We start from the raw sequence: 12,923 nt of genomic DNA on the forward strand, positions 1-12,923 counted from the left end.
AAAGCATTCCACAGGATGTAGGAATGATGATCTATGTGCCCCAGGAAATTGTATATTTCTAAAAGAAAATGACACATTCTGGAATAAAGCTGCAAGGAATAGTGAACACAAGGCAGAAAACATCAGAATTCTCTGAGAGGGAAAATATTATATTTTTCTTTTCTGTTAATAACTATAAAGAATTTGAGTGTGCATCCACAAAATAAGTATTTTTTTAACATTGCACAAAATCAAATCAGTTAATTTGTTTCTGCTGCAAACATAAACAAGCTTATTCATTTGATCAGAGTTACTAAAATCACAGTGAGAATATCTAGGTTTTGTCAGAGTCGTTGAGTACAACGACACAAAACAGAATGGGTTAGTTCTGATGAAACACAATATTAAATGTTATGAAAATCGTTGTAAATAAACAAACCTTTATGAAAAATGTTTCATTTAACATAAGAATAAGTAGGCCTAATTAAGCCTACTTTTATATGTTTATATGGGTTTTTTTTTCTTTTTTTGCATCAGTGAGTCTTTTGGCTGTAGGTGGATGTTGTGGAGAGTTTGTGAATAATGACCCTTCTGGATGATTGATGGTTTTAGTTTACTAAGAGTATTTGTTTACAAGGTTAAATAGTCTGTGGAATTTGAGATGGCAAATCCCCTTTCTCTTGCTATCAAAATCCTGAGAGCTTGACTGGGACAATAAGCATCACGTACACATTAGAATCGCTAATGGCTATGCAATGCTTCCAGCATACTACATCTTTCATAGAAATATTGATATATTAGACATAATAAATATAGCAGAACGTTCAGGATTTGGCCTGTAGAAGTTGAAGCTGAAATCTTTCGAATTTTTTTTTCAGTTCTTAATTTTTTTAAACCCCAGACTCTCCAGTTCTACACAACTTAACAGTATAATAAAAAGCATGAGAATAAACAAGGCAATTTACGTTATATTGGAATATACATGAAATCCGACATTTACTAGGTCACATTCATACGTTGTTTGTTATTGTTGTTTGTTTGTTTTCTTTATTTTTTAATTTGTTTCAAATGGTGAGAAGCATTACAAGCTTTCACATTTCTCCTTGTATCCAGGGATGTTTTTCTCCAGCAATTTCTGCAGCAGAAACTCCCAGAGCCTTGCATCTCATAGTACTGAGAAGAAGCAGGAACCCCAAATAAAAATCCATTACCGGAGCAAATGGCTGGGAGAAGGAGTAAAGTTTGGTATTTGTTGGGTTGATTCTTTCTGTTTCTCAGTACCCTCTGCCTCCCTCCTCCAGGCTTAGCTGCCTGCTCTCCCTCCCAGCCCTTCTTCCAGTCGGATCCGTGGTAGTTGCGAGGTTTGGACTTCATACCAGAAGCGGTCCCTGACATGGGAGGGCTCCAACTACGCTGACAGCGGTCAGTTTCTACAGGACTGGTTGTTGCATATGAAGCTGGAAGTCCCAGGATGCCTGTGGGTTTTTAAGCCCGGATCTTCTTGCCTAAATCGCTGCAGTATACGAAGGACCAACCCACACCTCTCCGTGGCTGACTTGCAAAGCAGTTACGTCAGGTGGCAGGGGCGGAGCGCCCCTGGGTTGAATGGCAGCCGCTCTTCCCAAGGGAGGAGGTGCGAGAATAACCAGCCTGGTTCACTAACTGAGAGTAACTGGGTGAATGCAGAGCTAGTGCTGTGCGTGCCGCCGCCCTTGGTGCTGAACCTTCGGCGCCTACCCGTGAACCACTGGCTCTAGCAACGAGAGGCAACGCCCTCTTGCACTCTCAGAGCCTACTGGGACCAGCCTTACCAGCAGGACCCAATTAACTTGACAAAGGAGTGTGAAGTCAGACGGGAGGGAGTCCTCTGTTTGCAACCAGTGCTCATTAGGCGTGACTTTGGAGATTTCTGTAGTTTTAAAACAAACTATTTTGATTTTTTCCAAGCTAATGCGATCTTTATACAGTCTTGTTTTTTAGCCTGTGATTCGTATATCCTCATCGTTTAGGAATCTTTCTGAGGCACTTTTTGACTTAAAATAAGGTAAGAAAAAATGTTATTATACATAATTGCAAATGGAAGAGAAATAGACTGCGATAAAAATAAATTAAAATAAGCTTATTTTGTATTTGAAACTGGACTTTGGAAATGACTGAAAAATATTTCAATAATTACCATATCATTATTATTTCCAGAGCATCTGTTCGCATTTGTTGATGATGATGTATAAATTATAGAAAGGAAGTTGAGAGCTTTTATTTTTTTATGAAGTTGATACCATCATGTTACATCTAGCTTTTTCAGTTAAATATTTTAAAGGAACACTCTCAACGTGGCTCAGGATAAGGTACATCCAATACAAGCCCCCAAATATGTTAACAAATGACATTAAATCCATCAATAAATTGTTTACAGTAACTGTAATCTTTACCAAACTAGATTGAATGGACTAGCATCTGGTTCATAAGTATCAGTTCTGATGTCTAGAGCATAGAATGCAATGTGAATATCACTCTTAATGTGTTTTAGATAGGAAGAAGAGGAACAGTTGTGTCAGGCTGGGTTCGTTCAGATGTGTTTTGATGCAGTTGACTCAAATAAAACTTGTAAAACTCATTTTATGAACATTTCAAGGTCATGTGTATTTCTAAGTTGGGAATTGTTTATTCTGCTGTAGAATATTAAATATCATCCCCTCCTGGCCTCTCATGTTAGAGGTCGAAGTAAATGTGAAGCTCTGACTTAATAATACAGAATTGGCTTGTATTATTTGTCTGTTGGTAATTGAATGGAACTGGGAAGCATTGGTTGAGAAAATGTCTCTGTTTCATCAATGTTTAACGTCTTATATGCTTAACAGAGAGCTTTTCTCTATTGAAGAGATTTTCTTTTTAAGATATGTTCATTTTATCATCTGCACTGTATTCTGAATGTGCATGGAGAACAAATTCAATGTGGTTAAATAGAAAACAGTGAGCAATTCTGAAATGATACAAGTTATCTGTCTTCCTTGTATTTCTTATATTTGTGACTTTATTTAGCAAGCATGTTAGTGATCTAATAAAAGCATTATGATCCTTCATTTGAGTCATTCAGTGACATTGGATTAAATATAAATGATTATTGAAAAACACCCTGGGCAAGGAAAGTTCAGATGAAAACTGACTTCCCTGTTTTACTAGGATGGATAAAATATCAAGTATTTTATATTGTATAAGCCAAACAAGAATATGATTTTTAGCAACCAGAGTACGTAAATTGAAATATTTTTATATTTTGAAATTCATAAAAAATTCTACTTTAGTTACATTACAGTTATTAGGATAACATGTAGCTTTCATGCTGATGCCAAGTATTTTCTCAGAGTAGAGACGTTGATACATTCACACCATAGTAGAGATTGCTACAAGAAATGGGTACTGCTGCAAGCACCAGTGGTCAATTGCAAATTCCTTTAAGTTGTTCCCATTTTTTCTCCTACACCTATGTTCTTTGTCTAGTTAATATTAGCCATGAATTCTCATGTTTATGTAGTCATAAAAATTATTCATCTAAACTAAATTTAAACTAATAGAAAGAGAAAAACAAGTTTATATGAAACCCTCAGCCTAAATGTTTATGCCAAATAATCTTTCTTAAGTATATATACAGCTTCTTTACTACTATTTATTTTTAACTTTTCTTTTAAAAATTAAGTATATGGTATGTATGGTCACACTAGAAATGCAACCTGAATTATGGTTTCTAACATTTTATGTAACATGAAACTTTAAAGTATTCCTTAATTTTATAGCTAATTTAAAAGGTAGTAATATACATAATATTGTATTTATGCAAATGAAGCTCAGTATCTCACTGCTTTCAGTATCTCAGTATTGCAGTATCACTTCTGCTTTGATGACTATAGGTTTATGCTACCTGTCTTTATGACTTAAGTGTGAACAATTAACTTGAACTACCAGAATCTGGTATTCTTTTAGATCATTTTTAGTCTTGTGATACATGTGAAATTTACAAACAAATAAAAATGTGCTGTTGTCAATAATAGCACTGGAGGTCATATATAGGTCTGATCAAGAGATTGAACATTTAAGAGAGTAGAAGCATTTTTTCTTGATTTTTTTCTACATTTAGCTTTTATATCTTTATTGTGAAATAAAATGTAATTCCCATAGTGAGCTGAATTTAGCATGCACGGAACTCTTTGGGTTGAGAATTTGATTCTCAATTGTTAACTTTGAAGACACTTATGAAAAATAGTGAAATGTGATAATTCAGTAATTGTTGAACAAACAAGTGACTACACATTGAGTTTATAACATTTATGTAAAATCCAAAAGAATAGTAAATGCTACAATTGTAGAGAGCTTGGCAAATTGTTAATTTATTACATTATAGAGATTGCAGATGTGGCACTGCTTGTTTCAAAGAAATGAACTTTGTCAAACTGCATAGAAAAATAATTGAAATTATTTAATGACTTGTCATATGAGATGCTCAAGCTGGTGTTTTACATAGTTGTTTGTATATTAAGGCATATAGATCATGCCATGATTTAAAAAAGAAAACTACTATCTAGATTTCTATTTTCTTATGAAAAAGTTTCTATATGTTTTGTGAGATTTAAGAGAAAGATGAATCAATTGGAGTTTTGTGTTCTCAGAGATAGCATTACTATTTTCCTTCTTTTTAATTTCTAGTTAATATCATGGAAAATAAAAACATAAGTCAATCAATAATGAAATAAAAGAATTCTGAAAGTTTGGAACATTTTGTCAGTCCTTTTGAATTGATATATTAGTGATAGCTGATTCCTTATTAAGAGTTTTCTTAGAATAGCTATCAATGAAACTTATAGGCCTTATCAGTTATGTCCTACTTTTCTTTCATTATTTGTTGCTACATAATATATTGCAATTCTCAAAAGCTTATTATAAACTAAGAGGCTTGGAATATTACTTCTTGTTGTTGGCACCATTGTAACAGCCAGGTGAGCAATTATCTCTTACCAAACAGATGTAATCACTTTCTGTTGCAACACCTCCAATACCCTTTGGGTATAGTCTACTTAAGGAGAGCTGTAGGGTCACTTGTGGAAATCTATTGATAACCACATAAGAAAGTAATCAGTTTTTTGTGCTTTAAATCACATTATTATTGAGGAAATCTTGTTATTATAATAGATTGAACAGATTTTTTTCACAAGTTCAAGGCCTCTATGGGTTTTAATATGTTTATGAAATGGGAAGAATTAGAAAATAAGTTCTTGATATAATAAGAGAGAGACTGAGAAGTACTCTATGTATATACAGTTTTGGAAGGTTTTACTCTATGGTAAATGTGCAAGGATGATAATCTTGAACATGCAAATTCAAGACATATTCCTTGAGTCAAAAAATAATTTACCTTAGAAGACTTAATGCTATATGAAAATATTACTGTGAAATGTGTCTTGTAATTATTTTAATATGCAATAGTATTACATTATTTTTAAATTTTTTATTTAAAATATGATGTATATAGGAGTTACATTTACATAAGTCAGGTATTAAGTCCTACTTTTTGAACAGTCATCCCTTCCCTCAATTTCTCTCAGTTTTATAATTTTTTGTCTTTTCTTTTTTATTGTATATATTTTATTGTAAAGATACTGTACAGAGGGGTTACTGTTACATGAGTAAGGTAATGAGTATAGTTCCTATAGAGCATTGTTACTCCCTCCTTTGTTTTTCCCCTACCATCCCTTCCCTCCCCACCTATTCAACTCCTCCCTTCCTCTACCCCAACATAGGGAAACAAGAGATTTTTTCTGTGTTTCTTTGTCTGTTTTTAATGTACTATGTGATTTTTAGTTTCTTTTGTATGTTCTTCCCCCATGGTATAAACCCATTCTCACTGTATTTGATTTCCGTGCCTTGCATCTTGTATATACATTTTTCTAATTTGGGGAGGGGAAGGGAAGTAACAAAATGCTGAAACAAGGATACAGGTTTATCTATTATAATAGTCAGATGTTCAAGACACTATGTTGGAAACGAACTGTATAATAATTTTATATGTTATTTTGGCTACTCAAGCACACATCAATTTCTTGGCATGAAATATCCTTCAGAAACTTTGATACTGATTGGGAAGGTAACAGACAATTGGAAATGAAGATTTGCCGGGAACAAGGAAATAGAATGGATGTATGCATATTGTAAAGTTTACAGTATTATTTATAGTCTGAGAAAATATGTTTTCTGATAAAGGATTTAAAAACTCCTGCTTTGGAAAATATATTCAGAAGAGCTAGGTTAGCATCCTTACATCTGTCAAATAAGCCATAAGTTTTCATGGAACTAGCATGGATCTCCCTATGTGTAAATTATTCTTTTTTTTTTTGCCAGTGTTGGGGCTTGAACTCTGGGCCTGGGTGCTGTCCCTGGGCTCTTCAGCTCAAGGCTAGAGCACTACTACTTGAGCTACAGTGTCACTTCCGGCTTTTTCTGCTTATGTGGTACTGAGGATTCGAACCCTGGGCCTCATGCATGCAAGGCAAGCACTCTACCACTGAGCCACCTTCCCAGCCCGTGTAAATTGTTCTTATTCATCATATACCAGTGTTTACACATTTAGACATGATGTAATGTAGGAAAAATAATTTAACTCTGAACCTTCTTCCTTAAAAAAATAGTAATTAATATTGCTTCAGTGTGGCTTTTGTTGTCAAGTCATAAATTTCTAAAGCAACATAGTTGCTTAGTGACTTCTTTTATATGTCAACACAGAAAATGTTATTCTGATCATGACTGGCTCATAGCTCTCTCTGGTAGCAATTCTAAGACACCATGTAAAAAACTGAGTAACTTTGAATGACTTTTATTTAATTCTATTCATTTTATCAGTTAAGAAAACCTATATTCCTCAAAGATGATGATGAAATGGAAATAATTTACCTTTCACTGTTGTACCACTTCCACAAAATACATTAGATACTACTTTGGTGAGCACAAAACTTCACATAATTTAATTCCAAAACCTTAAAACTAAAGTTCTTACATAAAAAGACAAGTGGCCCTACTATGTCTTAGGTGATTATGTGCTTTTTCTCCTTAAACCCCAGGAATTGCCAGAGACCCAACATATTCAACTCTGATCTAATTCTTTTAGTAATAAAGAATTGAAACTCTCTTATTTCTAAAGAGCCAGTGAGTTTTCCCCAACATTTATTATTTCATAATGAAGTTTCTGTTTGAGTATTTTTTAGCCTTGTCCATCTCTAAAGAAAATACGGACAGAAATATGAACGATTATAAGTATTATAATAAACATGTATACTTATGAGTCCATTTATTCATACTAAGTCAACTAATATTTATATAATGTTGTAAAGTTTGGTATTATCCTTATTTTAGATACAAGGGAACAGAAATTTATGCCAATATCTCTACTTCTTTGTCCTTTGGGTTAAATTGATCAAGAAAAATCAAACCATAATCCCTAGCCTACTGTGCATGTCTAGTAACTCTGATTAAGTCCATTATCCAACTAGGAATGTCATAGAGATTTTATTTTTTCCTATAATGCTCTCTTTAGTACATATTATTATTATTTCTTCAACACTTTTATTTTGAAAGATATACTGATACAATTTTATTTCATAATCTACCTAGTTATACAATTTGAACATAAGAGACCAAAGTTCTTAAAATTTTTCTACTGTGTTTAATGTTTTTAGGATGCTACATTATTTGATCTCATAGACTACTTAGTAGTAACCAAGTTGTCCTTTGTACCTCGAACAGAATAAGAAACACTAGAATAAGGCAATTGGGTTCTAAGAGGGCCAATTTTATTTAGTTATTTTCTGAATAACTAAATAAATACTTGTTGAATTAAGTGTGCTTCAAGTAGTTAGCTTTTGTGTTGCCTGTAAGTACTACACACCTTCACACAAATCAATTGTCAAGATTTTGAATAGTTTTCAAGATCAAATAAAATAATAAAAATAAAATCATTAGCTTTGAAACACAGAACCAAAAAGATAGTGTTAAATGGGTGCTTACTGTTTAGTGAACAATAAGTACTTTAATATGTTGTATCAAGTTCTATTTTCAGTAAAAAGAAATACTGACAACTAGTTGCTACTCTTTATTCTTATATAGTATTTAAGTTGACTAATTAGGGTAAAAGAGACCTCTCTTGGTAGTAATTAAAGCAAAGCTCCAGATGAACCAGAGTTGCATCAGATCCCAAAGTGAATCCTCATTATACAAGTTTATGGCTGTCTTCCTAAATGGATCTCAAAGGAGTTATTAAAGTTTGGTTAAATGGAGAAAATTCCATATTTCAATTGAAACACGGTAGGGTATTTTACTGATTGGTTAGCAATAGCCAATGTTTTACTTTTTAAATGGGATATGGTAGAAAAGTCAGCTGTTTTGAAATTTGTTCACTATTGTGTCTATTAATTTTATTGACTGCCATATTGGTGGAGCCCTGTAGAAAGCTTTTACATCAATAGACACAATTATCATCTCTTCATAGTTATTTTACAAATTTATAGTTCTGATCTAAATTTGAATTCTACATTTACAAAGCTTTGTGGATCTTTTTTTCCTGTGGTGGCAAGGAGACAGCATAATTCTCTTAAAATATCATCTTATTCATAACATGATTCTCAGTCTTAATTATTAACTGGTCAGTAATTTGCATACTTTTCAGTGATCTTGATGTGAAAACTCATAGATAACTTTATCTACATCATTTTTTCTGTACTACATGTAGCAAGTTAACTTAATTGGCATATAAACATTTAAGTTTTCCACAATTTATAAGTGGAGATTGTGTACATATATCCTTTTCAGATCTCTGTAGGCTTTGCTGTAGCAAATGCCATTCCAATTTTATGCTATATCTCACCAAATGCCAATTTTTGAGTAAACATGCATTTGCTTTTCATTGTTACATAACAATTACATCAAATTTAATGAAAAATGATTTTTAGGGTTATAGGATCTTGATTGCATGATATGTCTTAATCTGGAATAACTTCAACTTGTAAAACTGCTTATTCTTTAGGGTCAATTTATGTTGCAAATGTCAGGAGGCTTACATCATGAAAACATTATTATTTTTATTAGTAATATTATTAATGATGCTTAATGTAATTGCTGATTATCTTTTCATTATTGAAAGGCACAGAGTAAGTTTTACAAACTATCTCTTGGAGTATATCTGTGATACAATTATCAGGAAGAATTAACTGATAAGGAAGAGCTCTCCTAAATGTGGATGTCACTTTCTCATTAGCAGAGCCCCCCCCCAAAAAAAGAAGGCCAGCTGGGGTATTTTCTCTCTGCTTCCTGACCATAATCAGAGCTGTTCTGTTCTATCATTCCTATAATGATGAATTGACACCCTTAGTCAAAATAGAGCTTTCCTCCTTTAAATTATTTCACTCAAATATCTGTTGCCATGATGGAAATTCTAACACAGAAAATTGGTACCAGACAAATGCAATTATTGCTATGACTAAACCTGACCAGAAGATTCTTTAACATTTGGAACTGGTTTGCAGGAGGCCTTAGAAATACTTTTGAAAAACAAGCTAGACACATTTTGTAATATACATTGATTTTTGGATGATTTCTAGTGGGAGATTAAAAGAGAAAAACACTAATTAAAATGCAGACAGTTAAATACTTGTTTCAGATGGGAACAAGGACTCTATGGAGAACTTAGTTCTTGCAGGCAATCTCTGAGAGGGCAATGTATGTGGCCTTGAGGGTGAAACCTCTCATGCAATGGAGACCTACAAATGGTGGAGATGCCAGGAATATTAATGTCTGCTGGACAAAGCTGCAGATAGCTTCAATCTGGGATCTATTTGACCATTTGTTGGCAGAACTGTGTTGAGCTCATTGTTCTTCACATTCCTGTGCTACATGTCCCAGTCCCAGGTGTCATACATGGCACTATAGGATTTACTGTCTTTCTTACTGAGTGTTGGTCTTGCTTCATTCCAAGTTGTCACTGCCATTATCCATTTTTTCCCTTTAGGAATGGGAATATTTATTCTGTAATTTTTAGAAGTATGTAACATTGATTTTACAAGGACCCACTGTTAAGAGTATGTCTTGAATTTCAGAGGATATTTTGGACTTCATATTTTGTACAATATTGGAGATGTAAGGCTTTGAGGACTCTTAGACCTAGATTAAATATATTGTGCTTGAACCCATGGGGGAGGGGTTATAGGAGTAGACTATTATTTGTCTATGAAATGTACTAATGTGTTGAAGTCTTGGTTGGAAGCTAGTGTCACATTTTGGAGTTGTTAAAACTTTAGGAGGTGAAGCCATCTATATGAATAAAGTCACTGTGTGTCCTTGTGGCTTGTGTCTTGTCTGTGTGTCTTCTCTGTTTCTCTCCTTCCTTCTTCTCCAATATGGAGTAAATAATTTCTTCCACTTGCTCCTGCTAGTGTGGCTGGTCTCTTCACTATGGGCTTAGAAATAAGGGAGCAAAGATTATGGACAAAAACTTAAAATTATAAGTGAAAATGTCCTCTTCCCTTACCTTGATTTTCTTAAGTATTTTATCACAATGAAAGTAAGATTAAATTAAGACAATTAAGCTTCTCTTTTAGAACTTAACTTTATACAGTCAATTTTTACTTTTACACATTACATAACAGCGTTCTGTGAGACTCTTATCTCCAATAAAGCACTCAGAAAACTGGAATTGGCACTGTGGCTCAAGTGGTATAATGCTAACCTTGATATGAAGAGCTGAAGGACAGAGCCCAGGCCCATAGTTCAAGCCCCAGATTTCACACACATACAGACACACCCACACCCAAACACCCACACCCACCCCCCCACACACAAAATCCACAGGTAATACTAGGAAAAGAAATACCTTGAATGTTGTTTTTTTTGCCTAGGTCCTTCCTTAGAAATCACATTACTTATGAGCTATTATTTGATTCTAATTTAAATCTATAAATTATGAAATCATGGGACCATAAACAATTGGACTAAACAAATGCAGCTATGTTCAAAATATGTAGTGCAATATTTTGGCAGACTATCAAATACTAGTGCATTTCAAAAAAAACACTTCAAAAGACTTTGACAAATTGTGCAAAAACCTTGCTTGAACTATTTCCTTTCATGAAATTGTTCATGAGTATATAATTAATTAAGCTGAAAAAGAAAAAGAAAATGAAAATAATCTAGGAAAGCATGTGCACTTAAGTATCTATCTTTGCAAATCATTAAAACAACAATTTCAAATAAATAACATCTATGAGTATTTATTTTCTTTAGGTGCTTTAAGTTTCTGAGGCTTGAAGAAGGTGGAAGGTTTTTTTTTTGTTGTTTTTTTTTTTCCATTGAGTTTTTATTCCTTCTGTAAAGAATTAGTGTGACAATATCATCAGAGGAGGATGGTATACCCAGAACTGATCTTGACAGCACTCTTATGGACATTTCTTTACTGAGCATTTTAGTAACAACAACCTAAAATTCAGTAGAGGGAATTTAAGAATGAATTGAGGATTTTTCAATCATGGCTTAGGTTTAGACTCAAAAAACAACCTAGTCTTCAGTTATAAGGGAAAGAATAATTTTAAATGCAAAACAAACACAAAATGGTAAAATTCACAGTAATTTAAATGTTTTAGAGGTTACACATGACTCTTTGTATCCTATTTGTGATTATCCGTAACTGGTTTGATTTATACATTCTTATGTATACTATGAAAACTTCTTTCTGGTATACCAGGCTTTAAATTGCCAGATCTATTTATTATTACTCACTTCTTCTTCCAGGAAATAGAATATGGAAAAATGCCTAATATTCAAGTGATTTTCTATAGGCATCACAAAACTTAAAGTCTTTGCTAGTCATAAGAATTCTATACTCTTGCTGTGTGGCTTAAGTACAGTGAATTTACACATCATTTTAAATTAGCACTTTCCAAACTTTGAACATTGTCTTGAAGTAAATATATCATTCCTAGGAAATTAGAAAACAAATTTAATGTTTTAGTTAACAATTTCATACTAAGATTTAATTCCCAAATTAATATATGTATATGTGTACTCATTAACTTACTTACATAACTGTAATACACCTGTTCATCACCTTTCTAATAAGAAGTAAATACAAAAATAAAAAAGAAAATAACATCTAGTTTAGGGTTTTCTTTGCTTGTTAGTTTTTATATCTGAGACAAGTACTCAAATTCAATACCTGCCCCTATCATTTTCACTCAGTGACTAGCTAGCTATGTGCAAATGAGCCATACCTCCTGCACCATCTTATGTTATTTTTTATTACAACGTTGCTACATGATCTTTAAAGTCCAACACAAATATAAAATTTGCTAAATCATCTTTTTAATTAATATGTTTAGTTCTATTCATGAGAAAGTATTAAATGCATCTAAAATTCTATTGAAACCCTACAGTGCTCTGTAAAATGCTATTACAAAGTTCCATTCTTGAAAATTAAAAACAAAAACAAAAACAAAACTTTATTTAAGACAGGATGGCTTCAGACTCAAACTTGTGACCCTCTTCCCTGTCTTCCCAAATTTTGAGATTAAAAGTGTATACCAATACTTCCAGCTTTTATTTCTTAAACCTTCTTAACATAATTTCATTGTAACAGAAGTATTCATCTAGATTATTCATCTAGATTCATCTAGATTATTTATTCAATCCATAGTAGAATTCATTATTCAATCATTAACATTTTTCAATTGAATTGACTTTTCAGTGTTACATTTAAATTTGATAGCAAATTATGTAGTTTATTGTTATCCATAAACATTCTGATGTGTGAACATTTGAAATGAAGTAGAAATTAATTTACATTTCTACTTTTAGTGTAATATTTCCCAGAAGTTGAATTACTTTGAAGAAAATATAATCACTTTTAAATAATAAAA

The 12,923-nt window shown here is 32.8% G+C and overlaps 1 protein-coding gene across 4 annotated transcripts in view; it reads left to right on the forward strand.

Moving 5' to 3' along the window:
• The first annotated feature begins 1,647 nt into the window (after nucleotides 1-1,647).
• The window catches only part of Fstl5 (follistatin like 5), an 829,526-nt gene continuing 818,250 nt past the window's right edge, over nucleotides 1,648-12,923 (forward strand). For all 4 annotated transcript variants that reach the window (XM_070012485.1, XM_070012487.1, XM_070012486.1 and 1 more), the window contains exon 1: nucleotides 1,648-2,023. The gene's annotated coding sequence lies outside the window, so the exon portion shown is untranslated. The remainder of the gene's footprint in view (nucleotides 2,024-12,923) is intronic.

This window comes from Dipodomys merriami, unplaced genomic scaffold (assembly GCF_024711535.1).
Source record: "Dipodomys merriami isolate MVZ:Mamm:240054 unplaced genomic scaffold, mDipMer1.0.p SCAF_9, whole genome shotgun sequence".
NCBI lineage: Eukaryota > Metazoa > Chordata > Mammalia > Rodentia > Heteromyidae > Dipodomys > Dipodomys merriami.